Source organism: Rhinolophus sinicus, linkage group LG09, assembly GCF_036562045.2.
Source record: "Rhinolophus sinicus isolate RSC01 linkage group LG09, ASM3656204v1, whole genome shotgun sequence".
Lineage (NCBI taxonomy): Eukaryota > Metazoa > Chordata > Mammalia > Chiroptera > Rhinolophidae > Rhinolophus > Rhinolophus sinicus.
In genome coordinates this window covers 38639149-38653577 of record NC_133758.1, presented here as the reverse complement: position 1 = coordinate 38653577, position 14429 = coordinate 38639149, and positions in this window count along the sequence as shown.

Here is a 14429-nt window from a genome sequence, read left to right as displayed (position 1 = left end):
TTACTTTGACTTTTCTTATATCATATTTTTTACTACCATGGAGTATGCTCACCTGACATCGGGAGATAAGGGAATTTAGAAAATCTGCTCTCAAGACAACAGCCTCACTTGGGAGGCTTTAGTCTAACTTACTTTGAATTTCAAAAACTGAATATTACCTAGATCTTTCTTTACCTTTACATTACTTCAGTAAATGTTATAATCTACCCCCAGGAAGATGCTTGTCTGATTAATTGAGAAAAATGCTATATTTGGAAAAGTAAAGAGGAAAGCTGGAGTATTTAAAAACCAATTAACTCTCTTACGCATGTATATTGATATAAGATGACTTGTGCTCCTCCATTAAAAAATGCACATTGGAAATTGGTGCTGAGATGCATTGGAAAATGATCATTAGTTTCTCTTCTTGTTTAGAGGGACTTTTGATGATCTGGCATTCTGTATAAGAAGTAGAAAGGTCAAGGGACATTTTAGAGAAGGAGGACAGGAATACAAGAGGCATTTTACAAATTTACAGAGGTAAGAAAATGAATGTCATTTTTCAGCAACCATTGTGTACATGTGTACACATACATGCACATATGTATCCACTGGCCCAGGACACAGTTAAGCTTAATTATTACACCCATCCATTATTATAGAATAAGTGTTAGTTGAGCAAAATTATTCTAAAGAGAAGAATAAGACAAAGAAAAAGGAAAAGAGCTTCAGGATTTAGGAAGATTTTCTTCAGATGTCATTTTAATTTTTTTGGTCTATGAAACCTTAACCTTGTATTTCAAATTGTTACTATGTGTTTATTTAAATAGTGCTTGAAAAGGCATCATCCAAAAATTTTAAAAAAGTATATATATCTTTGGATGAAATTTCTTACTGGACAGAACTTTAATCTCCCAGCAGGCAGACTTTCAGAAAGCTGTTTCTGAGCCAGATTAGTGCACACTGGATTAAAAAATAAACTTAAACTTCACATTTAAGTTAATTAAGAAAAAAAAGAAAAAGAAAAAAAACAACAAAAAAAAACCCCTGGTTAGTCGGTCTTTCTTGGACTAGGAAAACTTTGAGACACTTCCTCAAACAGTGGAGAACCCATTACCAGACCCATGATAAAAATTCACTGAAGCAATGCTGGTCTCCAGTGAATACTGAGTGACAGTGATGACTGGATCTGTTTGTGCACATATAGAGAGGAACCAGAGAGATGGTGGGAATCCCTTTCTTTAGAATCGAGGGTCTATCTACACATAATGGGTAGAGAGGAAGGCTTTAAATGAGCCAATCTCCTGCAAAACATGGAATACCCAGCAACAGTAAAACCCCCAAGTGGTGGAATCTTTTACATGTTTTAGTCAGTTTATTAGGTCTAAGTAAGGCCCTCTCAGGCTCAGGTGCAGATCTTCAGGAAAATGTGTGCAAAGTTGCAGGTGTACATGGACATGCAATTTGCTTGGAGGGAGAGTGCATAGCTTTCATTAGATCCTCAAAGGAGTGTGAAACCGCCTCTGAAATATTAAGAACACTTCTTTGAGATAAAGATTGACGTACATTGGAAAGGTACCGACGATTATTGACTACTCACTATGTACCCATGACCTGCAGAAGCAGCAGCCCTGAAATTATGGTGCGCACATCCCAGGGATCAGCAAGACAACCCACTGAGATATGAGAAGAAAACACTAAGCTTCTATTTATTCTCATCATGACAAAGAGAAAAATGAGTGTGACTGGTATTTAATGTATGGATTTACACCAGCACCCTCTCTTAATCTTCATGTTAGATTAAGGGGTCCTAAGGAGGAATAGGGAATTCCACAATGTGTGGGGGGTTTGGCAGTGGCCCCATTATTTTTTCATTCATTTTCTAATTTATTGTGGCGTGTGGTTTACATAAACCAAGATAAATGGATTTATAGACTGCTTCGTTAAAGAGTAGAGTTTTTAGAATCTATTGTTTGTCACAACAGAGGTGTGACTGAAAATTTTTGGTACCACACAGAGGTTCTCAGATTATCTCCTAGAAATGTATCAGAGCTATTGAGCTTAATAGTGAATTACACAAAATACATGTCCCAAATTTGCTAGCTTTTTTTTTTTTTTACTGTGATAAAATTTGGTTGGTTGTCAATAATATGCTATTCACCTTTTTATATATTTAAAAATAAATCACATTTTATCTGTACCTCGCAGAAAAATGTGACTAAATCATGGGAGACAAAATATGTGCTTTGCAAAAGAAATCTCTGAAATGTTCTATGAAAAGAGATACTCCAAAAAAGGTGTTATGAGTTTTTTTTAACCATAACAATGTTTTTTTTTGTTTGTTTGTTTTTTGTTTTTCTGAAAATATGTTACCTACAAAATTTTTTAAATCTAGGAACAAATCCAGAAAAATATCCAAATATTTTTATCCATTTATAAATCTTCCAAATGAAGAATTTCACAGTGTTTTGAACCTGTCCAGTAGAATATAATGATTTCTGATTATTTTCAAAAATAACTGACTGAAACCAAAAAAGATGAACATTTACTACCTATTTCAACAAGAATCATTCCATAATTGGTACATAGTTTATAAATTTTAATGTGTAGCCAGAAATTAATTTCTTTCATTTGGATTTTTATTTATATCTTAGTGAAGTCTGTTTTAAGCTGTGATGGCCACTAAAACAAAGTAGAAACAGCTCTCTAAATTAATTACATCACTGTGTCAAAGCAAAATTTAAATAAATAATCATTTTAATCACATTGTTCTTATAAAAATATTAGGTCAGTATAACAATATAAAATGTTAAGTATTGCAATAATTTTTCCTGAGTGCAGAAATGTGTTAATGAAACAGAATGAAAATCTCTTTTAAAATAACTATTTCAATCATTTAAAATTTCAGCTTTTTGTGTATGTTTTATAATGTGTACATTTTAGTTTAGTGTCACATGATTTAATAGATAAATGTATAAACATTTTATACATATAATAAGATATGCATGCTCAATTTCTTTTTGCTGATGAGGAACAATACCAAAGAGGTTAGAACTGATGCTGTAAGCCATTGACATCTATTTTTTAAATTAATCCTCATAACAACTCTGTGAGGTAGGTATTATTATTATTCCAATTTTACAAATAAGGAAAGAGAACCAGAGACCGTTAGTAGCTCAACAGCTTGCCCATAATCACAGTTAGTAGATGGTTGACCGGATATTTGGAAGCCTCAGTATCCGAGGTCAGAGGCTATATTCTAACCACTCTACTAGAGCAATGTATTAGTGGGTGATGTGCTTAAGACCCCAGAAAGGCTCAAGGTTAAGTCAAGTAGTGGTTGATAATAGTTAGTGATTGATAATTAGGTGCCATGTTTTACTTAGGTGCCCATTTCTTTACATCTTACTCTAATTGTGTATCAGTATTTACTGCAGGTTAGGGTTGGAAGGTGTGCTAATTATTTCTTCTCTTACCCTCTCCAGTGGGAAAACCTAGGATAGTCTGGGATACAAGTCACTAACCAGAGTACCAGAGATCAGCTATTGGCAACAGATCATAATAGCAAGCACAGAACTTAAGAGAAAATAGTTACTTTATTACTGTCCATATAAACTCAACACCCCTCCCCAAGTGACAACAATATGACATAAATCTTGTAGCCATCCACAGAATTGATAAGGGGAGGGGCGTCTGATTTGATCTTTGCTCTATCAAAAACATTTCCACAACTTTTTATACTGTCAATTTATATATGATGTACAGAAACTTCTGAAACTTGGGTTACCCTGTGATAGGCAATAACAGCAATGGAAGCATTATTGTCCATCATGACAATGAGTGCTCTTTAACAAGGAGATCACCGGCCAGATGGAGCGTACTGGCAATGAGGTAAATGTGAAAATGTTCCTATCTATCACGTCAGCTCACTGTCCACCACCTGGCGGAGGTCGGCTTGTTACAGAATCCTTATAGGCTAGCAAGCTGAGGCCACATATCTCAATGAAATAACCCCATCATTTTTATTTTATTCTTATTTTCAAAATATACCCAAAGGCTGCAAGCACTCTAATGTGTCAAGTTTCAGGGAGCAGTGAATTTCCGTGGCAGTTATAAGCCTCTGAAACAGGGTCTTATAATGGAAAAACTGACAGACCCTTAACTATAGCTACACTAACAGGAGTCCCTATGATAAAAGCTACCTTAATAAACCACAATTTGGTCCAATTATGTGGGGCTGCCACAATCTCTGATAAGCCTGATGTTCATCCTGACCTCATAATTTGCGCACTTCAGATTGTATGTATCGGCAGTTTTTAAATGGGTTCCTTCCACCCTGCATGCAGGCTATGTGATGAATCTAGGTTTCTGGTTTTGACAGCCAGGTCCCTATGCCTGGGAGATTAAATCAGTGAGTATGTAGTAAGACTTGTCAGCGAAGGAGGAAAGAATCAGTGGGGGATCGTGGGTGAAAAGTGAGTGCTTCACCAGCCTTGCCAATGGAGTCCTAGTCAGCAGGCATAAAAAGGCAGCCAAATTGTGGCTGAAAGAGTGGAATGGCAGTTAGAGTATGCAATCAACAACTATACATGTGTAAAGTCAGGGGGTCAGGCACGGTGCCAGGCCTGGGGAAACAACATAATATTTCCTCTGAGGAGCTGATAGCTTAGTAAGAGATAAAAATGTCTAGAAATAAATCAGTTTGATTTTTTTTTTTTTTTGCTCCCCAGTGGGCCAAGATAGAATGGAAATTCAGAGTGCCTTGATTTTCCTATACCACTTACCACCATATCATCCACCTACCTATTCATCCACCCACCCACCCATATATCTACCCACCCACCCATCTCTCCAGTCATTCATTTGACATTTACTGACCGTCTCTAATGTGTTTGGCCCTGTTTTCTTCCAGCACTCAGCACATGCTCCTTCAAACCACTATCTTTTCTCCCAGCGTTCCTATTCCCATTTGAAATATCTTCTTCCATTCACACCTGCATCTCCACAACCTCCACATGCTGAGTTTTCCCTCACAGTCCTTGTTGCTTCCATTTCCTCCTTCCCATTCCCATAGTTACCACCCAAGTCCAGGCTCTGAGGTGATGAGCAGAGTGCCTTGTGCATAGGAATATATATATATATATTCAGTGTTTGTCTTGGAAGTGAATTAGCTCTCACAATGACCATTAATGGTCTGAAATCCCTGCTTCCTGTCACTCTTTATCACAGCACCTGATTTCATTTTTCTAAAAATCCCCTTTTGATGGTTTAATAATTAGTTCCATGTGTTTAGGAACCTTGTCCACTGCTGACAAATGAACTCCATGCCCAGATGAATTATAGCCTTTTTTATTCATGGCAGTAAATAGGTATTGAATGAATGAATGAGTGTTTCCTCAATATTCAACTCAGCCTCATCTCTTCCATGAAACTTTCTATGATCTCCTTTTCCCAGCTCTGAATGATTTATATACATTTTCCTCTGTGTTCCAATAAGATCTATAACATAACTCTATTAAAATGCTTGTAAAAAGACATTATAATCATGATTTACTTGTTAATCTGTTCCTCAGAATCTTAGGGTTGGGTTGTCCACTCCCATTTGACTGTGTAACCCCAACTCTAGTGCCTTCACAGACTGAAGCACTTTTTGTTGAATGACTTGTTAAGTAAGTGAATAAATAAATGGGTTACGGAAATAAACATGAACTGCAATCATATGTACAAACTTTGACTACCAGGATAGTCAAAGAGTAAAAAAATGTCATCACTTAAGATAAATGAGTTTTTGATCAATTTGGCTGTCACACCTATGAAAACCACTTTGAATATAAACTTGATATTTTTAATAGATGAAACACAGATGTCTGGATTGACACCTGTTTTAACTCAGGCCAGGAATAGGCTTGAGATCCAGAATGTAATAAATGCTCTGGATCACTGTATACTGAGAGCCTTTCAACCAGGGCTGTCTATGAGCCACTCATAGACCTTCAGGCTCAAGAGTGCCCTTGGGAAAGCACCTGCACCAGGAAATAAGGAGGGAGATGTCAGGAGCAGGTGTGGTGCCCTGAGTACAGTGTAGTTGACTAAAATGACACAGACTTTAGTGTATGTCCACAGTTTACTAGATTGGGGTTTCTGGCTTTTATCTCCTTCTGCTTGGCTCATGGGATTGACATTGATTTGGCTAGACCAGACTCAGTAACCAGAGGCATTGTCTTCCAAGACAGGACCTCAAGGGCCAGCATGTGACTTGTGCTTATGTGAAAGCTGCTCTTCCTTTCTTTCTTTTGTACTCCTCCCCTTCCTCCCTCCCAACCTCTCTTTCTTGTGATCCTCCATTTGTTGAGCTCCTAATAAATTTGATGCTTAGAGCTTGGCCTGGTAAAGAAAACAATGTGAGTATTTGCTCCCAAGAAATGATCTAGTTAGAGATCTAATTAAGTGGATATAGAACAATAATTCAAAGGAATGTGAGATATATGCCATAAAAGTGGTTCGGAAGAGCTATAGTTCAGTTCACAGATATTTTGTGAGCACCCAGAAGAAGGCATATGATGGGCATTGGGAATATAATGATAAATAAGACACGATCCCTAATCACTATATTCATTTCATCATCTTGAGGAAGACTGACCTATACACATATCATTATAAAATTAACAGTATTAAAAAATGCTCTAGAAGGACAAATGAGTAACATCTTACTCAATTGGGAATTCAGAGATGGCTTCCTAAAGGGATGACTCCTGAATGGAACAATTATTATTTAACATAACTAACACATAGCATTTAATATGTGCCAAATATTGTTCTGTATTAGCTCACTTAATCCTCACAACAATCCTGTAAGGCAGGTACTATTATTACTTCTATTTTACCAAGACAACTGAGACACAGAGAGGTTAAGTAACTTGTCTGAGGTTACACAGCTTATAAGCATTAGAGCTTAGGTGCAAGCCCATGAAGTTTGGTTCTTTAGTCTAGTAACTGCTACACAGCATCCAGCATTCAAAAACACCAGAAATAAAATTGGAAGGCAAACAATAATCTGGCAAAATGTTTTCCTCACTTGGCAGTGTTAATGCCATAATTTTTTTTCAGAAAGTTAAACACTCAAGTAGAAAATGGAAAAAAAAAAAACACTAAAAAGAAATTTACAAAAGAAGAGATATAAATGATCACCAAATACATGGAAATGCTTAATCTCACTAATAAGAAAAACAAAATAAAACAAGATCTCTACTGTACCTACTAAATTGGAAAGTTTCATTTAACTATTGCTACAGCCTTGCTGAGAAAAATTTGCATCAAAAGTCCTAAAACGTTACATATCTTTTGATTCATCAAATACACCTTCAGGAACTTATATAAAGGAAATTAAAATATATGTTTTAATAATTTCATCAATAAGGATATTCATCATAGTATTGTTTATAACTATGTAAAATTGGAAATAATGTAAATATCCAAAATATAGGATCCATTAAATAACTCAAAATACTAAGTCATTCATGATTTAGTTTAAAAAAATCAAGTTATAAACTAATAGGTTGAGCATATTCCCACTTTTATAAAAATTATATTTAAGTATCATATAGGAAAAAATGTCCGTATTGCTCCTCTTTGGGTAATAATATAATGGGAGTTTTTTGTGTTCTTCATTTTGCTTATCTGAATTTCCTAATTAAAATGTATTGTCTTTATAATAAGGGGGAAATGAGCAAATGACTCTTTGTTCTTTTTAGGTGAATTACTTATGTGATGGAAGTAGGGAAGACATCAGTATGAATAGTATAGCTTGGGGTGTGGAGGAAATAAATGCATTTTTGTTATAAAAAGTGAGAGAGAGAGAGAGAGAGAGAGAGAGAGAGAGAGAGAGGTGGCTGTGTGTGTCGTGCTAAGGAACATGGCTCATTCTGAAGATAATGAGCCACTGATGGCTGTTGAGCAGGAAAGCGGAGGGAAATGGCCCGAGTTCCATACAGAACAAGTGCTGTGCTGGCAGAATGGCGAGGAAAAGCTTGGTAGGGATCCCAGGGTTAAGGCTTTGCCACGGGGAAGGAAGAGATGGTGAAGGTCTGACCTAGATCAACAATGATAATGGAGCAGAAGCAATGCATTTGGAGAACAAAAATGTTTAGGAGGTAATTTGTGTATTTCAGGTGAACTCATCAAAACTAGTGAATGATTACAGGCCTCCATTAATGCTCAGATTTCTGATGAAGATTTCAAGTGAATGGTAATAGCTACTCTCACAGGAGGAACAGAATTGCTTGGGAAAGATAATGTGATCTGCTGTAGATGCATTGACTTGAGGTTCTTCTGACATTCAAGGTGATGAATTGAACAGTTCAGAACAAGAAGAGATACTTCCAACATGGGTGACCATGTAAGGTCTTATCTGAGAGATAAAAAAAGGGGGGGAGATAAGAAAGGAAATATAGGATAAGTAGAATTGCTACAGGTTTAGATGTTATATGCAAACAAAGACAGAGGCACGAGATCTCAGAGTCCAGATTGGTTAAACACAGCTTGTAAAGGAGAGTAGTTGAAGATAAGTCTGGAAAATTTAGAGCCAGACTAAGACTTTTAATGCTGGTCTTTCAGGATTTGTTTTTGGTTAATGCTGTGTGTATGTGCGCGCGCGCGTGTGTGTGTGTGTGTGTGTGTGTGTGTGTGTGTGTTTCTGTTTAGATGCTAGAGGAAATAAAGTTATTTTGAGGCTTTTGGGACCACAGTAGTCTTAACTACACTGGCAATGGTGTTCAACAAAATAAAAATATTTAGAGCCACTATTTTTAAAACACTGTTCTAACATGTTAAATGCTGTAATTCAGGCATTAATCTCATTTATGACTAACAATAATTATCCGAGGAAGGCATTTATTACCCTAATTTTGTAGATGAGGAAACTGAAATGCAGAGAGGTTAACAAATTTGCCTAGAGTCAAATTTGCCACACAGCTAACAAGTGGCAGAAGCTGATTTCAAACTCAGGTCAATGAGACTCCAAAGTTCCCAGAAGTGACTGGTAGAAACTAGGAAATCTAAGATGGCCCCTTTGAGACATATCTTTGAGTCGAGACTTGAATGACAATAAGAAGCTGGCCATGTGAAGATCAGCAGGAGGAAACCAGGAACTGGGAACAGCTAGTCCAAATACCAAGTGGATAAAGCTGCATGTTATCAAAGACTAAAAAGAAGACCAATGTGGTAGGAGCAGAGACATCAAGGAGGGAGTGGGTGTGAAATGAGGTCACAGAGGAAGCCAGGGCTGGATCCTGCAGGACTTACAACTGGGTGATGGTTTGGGTTTTACACAGAGTGCAGTAGGAATCCACTAGATTCCTGGGTCTTGGATATGTGATGTGTCTGTGATCTGGCCTGATTCATGATTTTAAAAGATTACTAGTAGGAATTCGCTAGACACATGGGGGTGGGGTGCAAAGAGGAAATTCCATGGAAAGGAATAGCACACGGGAAGGTGCAAAGTTGAAAAGAACTCAGTTAGAATGAAAGGTTCATGTAGAAGATGATTGTTGTGATCAGGGTCTTCTCAGGATTTGGGTAAGAATTTTGAACTTTATTCATTGGGGGAAACTGAAGTATTTTCAGCAGAGCAGTGACATGATCAGATTTGCATTCCAGAGACAAACCTTCAGCAGCTCTGTAGAGAACAGAGGGGCCAACTGGGGGCTGGGAGACCAGTAAGCCAGACAATAAGTGAGGGGAGCCTGAGAACACAGGGGCAACAAAGAGGTCCAGAGGGAGAGTCCTTGAGGATTTGAGAGCGATTAAGACAGGGAATCTTCAAGATGTCAGCAGTGTGTATAAAGAGCAATTCTGGGAAATTCCTGGTTTTCTGGCCTGACTGACAGAATAGATGATGGTGATTAAGAACGTAGGAAGTAGGTTTTTAACAAAAGATGGTGAGTCCAATTTGGATACAGTGACTGACTTATTTATGGGTCATCCAAGTGGAGATGTTCTGAAGATAGGGTGGAAAAAGGGTCATGAGTTCAGCAGAGTTGAGGATCAGGGAAGAAGATGTGGGAGTTAGTAATCTAAAGGTCATAACCTAAAGCCCTGTGTGAGGAACAGGTCACCCAGGGGCAGTGTGAGAAGAGGAGACCCAGGTTACTGAAGGGCACATTCCAGGGGACTTACTGACATTTTTTGCGTTGAAACACAGGAAGAATAAAATGTGAATAGATTGAGAAGGACTGTTAGGGAAGTACGAGGGAAAAAAGAGAATGGTCAAGTAAAATAAAACAAAAATATGAGTTAGCTGGAGCAATTTGAAAATAAACGCTAATTTTAGCAGAAGTTTCATTGAGTTACAGAAAGCACAGACAGGGACAATAGACTGCAGGTTCTAAATGCTTTACTGGGAAGGGAAGTAGAAATATGAAATAGAGGCTAGAAGCAATGCAGAACGCAGGAAGGATGTTTTTCAAAGAAGCAGAAATGCTAAGAGTGGTTTTGTGTTTTTAGATTAGAGCCAACATAGAGGAAAGGACTGAATATACTGGAGAGAGGTGATTGAAGAGTGTAAGTCCTCTAGAGGGAGGGGAGAATGAGTGTCCAGTCACAGGAAGAGAGGCAGGGCACAGTGCCGTCTTCAATCTTCTCTTGCCCTTGAGTAGCTTCTATGCACTAATCTTTGGTCAGCTGGCACCAATTCTACATTTTGACATTTTAGCTTCATTGACTAATATCGACTAACTTCAGTTTCTCTCTCTCTCTCTCTCTCTCTCGCACTCTTTTCCTCTATTATTATTATTATTGTTATTGTTATTATTATTATTATTATGCAACTCCCCTACCCCCACCCCAGTCAGCTGTAATGCACTGTGGTCTCCTCAAACATGGTGTTTCTCCTTCCAGTGGCTATGGTTGGGGCAGGGTCTTTAGAAGAGGCTGAGTTGGTTTTCATAGATATGGCTGAGATGTACATTTTACCTATAATTCTCACTTCCTATCAAAGTAAATACTCTTATCTCTACTTTTCAGATGAGGAAACTGAGGCCAGAAAAGCTTTCTAACTTACCCAAGGTCATGCAGTGGGTAGGGAATTGAGCTGGGATCAAAGGTCTGGTCTGTGTGACTCCAAAGCCCACCCTTCCCCTTCCAGTGTTGTAGAAGTCATATTCCAGTGGATTTGAGGATTGAGAGGCAAGGAGGCAGGAACAGAGATTTTTGCAGAAAACAGACCTAAGGGGATAAATGAGTAGTGGCAATGGGAATATACAGACATAGCTGGAGCTTCATTGGGAAGCATGCTTTAGGTAGGATGCACAAGACTTCATCTTGGAGAGTTGTAGGGCAAAATGCTTGATGACTGTGTCCCAAAATGGCATTATCTGTGCCCCAGATCTTGGTTTCTAAATAACATTACAGCCTTGGCTTATTCCAAAGCTAGGGCAGAGAAAGTACAAGGTGAACCTGGGGTTTTCTGTGCCAGAAAGCAACGAAGTACTCAAAGATTAATGAGATCATGTCAAGAGGACACAGGAAGCTGCAGAAACTGGCTTAAAGGGATCTTCACTGGCTGAATTGGAGACAATTTGAGCAACTAAAAGAATAAGGAGTAAATAAAATAAAAGAGTTCATGAATCCATTATGATATGAGGGCAGAAGGGAACGAAAAAAAGGTGGCAACTATTCTTTACAATAAATGTAGAAGGATAATAAAATGAGAAAAATCACTATTTTGTAATCCCTAATATAGTAAATGATTTTAGGCAGCCATCATCAATGGATGCTAAAACCACTGGGTGCATGGTTGATGAGGAATAGAATATTCACAAAGACTTAAAGTATCTCTACAGAGAAAATATTAATTACAAAGTAAAAATGTTAAAAATTATAAAAATTAATGGAGAAATATCACTATATCAAATTTGTCAAAGACAAAATGGTCAGTATATGATACAATGGGAAGCATACAGTATCACTTATGTAACATTCTTGCCATATGCTTAACCTAGGTCTAAACTTGAGGAAATAAATACAGGATATGGATTATTCTACAATGCAATTGGCCAGAACTCAAAAAGTTTCAATGTCTTAATTTTTTTTTAAAAAGGGGTTGCGGGAAGTTGATTATTTCTAGTTTTTAAAAAAATTAAAGTGACATGACAACGAAATATAAAGACTAAAACTGAATTGGATCCCAGATTTCTGCAAAAGGTCATTTTGCGATAATTGGAGACATTTGTATATAAATGACATTTTAAAAGCAATCTTAGAGACTTCTGGTTACTTCTGGTTTCTGATCCCGTATGTAAGGACATTGGAAGATACCACTCCATTCTAACAAGTGAAGAGCTAAGCAAACTGAAAAATTAACAACTTTGCTTAGATCTATAAATAAAGGGAGGTCACAGGGCAAACTGTCCCCAAATTGGAGAGACAGACAGATAGATACAGACAATCATAACTAACCAGAACAGAAAACCCATAAGCAGAAACCTCTGTGGGAACAAATGCCAAGATACCAAAACCTGAACTATGCTAAATTGCTGGAGGCTCAGTGTGGAAAAGTCTGAGAGTCAAAAACTCCAGGAAGTCCTCACACATTTTTCAGTTTTACCTCCAGGAGTTCAACCAGGTTCTCACAATGCTTATCAGAGAAAAATCCCCTGTTGCTTCCAGCAGAGGGGGAAACATAACAATTATGAAGAAGAGAGCATTCTGTTTTTCTTAACAATGTCTGCCCACAGGAGAAACTAGTTAACCAGAGCCTAACCTGCTGGAGTTTTAGCAGAGCCAGACCTACCTAGAATAAGGGAAATATTCAACTCTAGCCCACTTTAGCTTCCTTTTCCATATGGGGGGAGGACAGAGGAATATTTAGAAGCACTTATGAAGTTAGCAGTCCAAAGATACAGGCTCACCAAAAGATTGAGACCTAATCAAAGGACTAGGATGCTTCCTCTCTTCCCACAACTCACCACCTCATTATTAACGGCTTATTTACAGCAGTTACTTTTACCCAGTACATCCTGGCTATCAAGAAAAAATTATAAGACATACTAAAAGACAAAAAGCACAGTTGAAAGAGACACAGCAAAAATAAGAACCAAACTCAAATACATCAGGGATGTTGGAATTATCAGACTGGGAATTTTAAAACAACTATGATTCATATGCTATAGATTCTAATGGATAAAGTAGACAACATACAAGAACAGATGGGAAATGTGAGCAGAGAGATGGAAATTCTAAGAGAATTAAAAAGGAATGTTAGAGATCAAAAACACCGTAACAGAAATAAGAATGATTTTGATGGGCTTATTAGTAGATGGGACACAGTTGAGGAAAGAATCTCTGAGGTAGAGGATATATCAATAGAATCTTCAAAAACTGAAGAGTAAAGAGAACAAAGTCTTAATAAACCAGGACAGACTATCTAGGAACTATGAGGCAACAACAAAAGGTATAATATAGAGGGAGATCCAAGACGGCGAAGGAGATTGTAATGCAGGGTCTCTGGTCCCGCTCTCCGCACAAGAACACAGGATATGGTGAGGCCAAAAAGGAACACCAACGGAGCCATGGATAGGGGGTTCATACCACTATATTCTCGCTGGCAGCTGGGTTGGAGATACAGGAAGCAGGAGCCATACGATCTGCAATCTGCCATCTGCTTCTCTGCCAACAAACCACCCCCCTGGCATAACCACTGCAGTTATATTAGTGGCTAATGGCTAACTGGTCACAGCTGATGGCTATCTACTACCCAATCCAGCACCTTTCCATGTGAGGTTGAGAGCCTGGAAACTGCTCTCCTGGCTCTGTCCCCACAGAGATAAACAACTGTGCTTGCTTCCATCTGTGAACATATTAAAATTACAAACACATTATAGAAAACTCAACTTGGATAACCATCTGAAGTCTGGCTGAACAGAAGTCTTATAACTAAGGATATAAAGAAGAAGCCACATTGAGACTGGTAGGAGGGGTGGAGACACAAAACTGGCTAACCCCAAAACTCCATGTGGTGGTTGAGAACCAGGAAGGATATCTTGGCCTGGGAGGTACTGCCCTGAGGAGCAAGAGACTTCAGTCCCACACCGGACTCCCTAGCCTGGAGTACTGGTGCTGGGAAGAGGAGCTTCCACAACACCTGGCTTTGAAAAACAGTGAGGATTCTGACCATCTGTGTGGGACAGAAGGGGGTGGGAAACCTAGGCATCCTCTTAAAGGGTCTGCACACAGACTTTCTCACTCCTAGGCATTCACCTTGGGCTCCAGCAGAGGGACAGTAACTTGGGGGATGTTGGAGACATAAGGGAGGCAGACTGTGTTGTGTGGGTTCAGGACGCGGGCTGGAGGACAGTCAGCATTCCTTCCATGCAGCCAGCAGGCAGGCATCATCTTTCCTGTGTTGAGCCCTCCCCCTATGCTTATGGCCAACCCTGAATCTGATTGGTCTGGTA